Here is a 542-nt window from a genome sequence, read left to right as displayed (position 1 = left end):
CTGCGTCACCTGCAACATCAACAAGGGTCGACCATACATTCCACCGGCCGGAGATCTTCCCTCAGAGAAGCTAGCTCACAACTCCGAACCATTTACCTGCATTGGGTTGGATCACTTTGGACCGGTCACCGCGTCTATTGGCCGCTGTTCAGAAAAGCAGAGTGGCGCTCTCTTCACGTGTCTCTCCGTGCGAGCTGTACATCTGGCAGTAATCCAATCTTCAGATATCACAATTATGCCCTCAAAAGATTTATGCGAGAAGACTAGCTCCATCTACAGTATGTTCGGACAACGGAACTTCATTCGTCGGTGTGAATCGCATCCTTGAGGCCTTGGCAGACTTCTTATCTTCATTGTGCCTGCGGCACCATTTATGAGCGGAGCGTGGGAGCTCCTCGTGCAGTGCAGTCTTTTATTAATCTAATTGTCTCATGTCTTTTTTATATTTTTGTTTCTTCCATTTGTCGGCCACCCTTTATTTTATGTTTACATGGTATTCTTTAGTTTTGTTTTGTTTTGTCTTTGACACCAGGGGGCGGGCA

Source organism: Papilio xuthus, unplaced genomic scaffold (genome assembly GCF_000836235.2).
Source record: "Papilio xuthus unplaced genomic scaffold, Pxut_1.1 DF826933.1, whole genome shotgun sequence".
Classification (NCBI taxonomy): Eukaryota; Metazoa; Arthropoda; class Insecta; order Lepidoptera; family Papilionidae; genus Papilio; species Papilio xuthus.
This window is presented reverse-complemented; position numbering follows the sequence as displayed.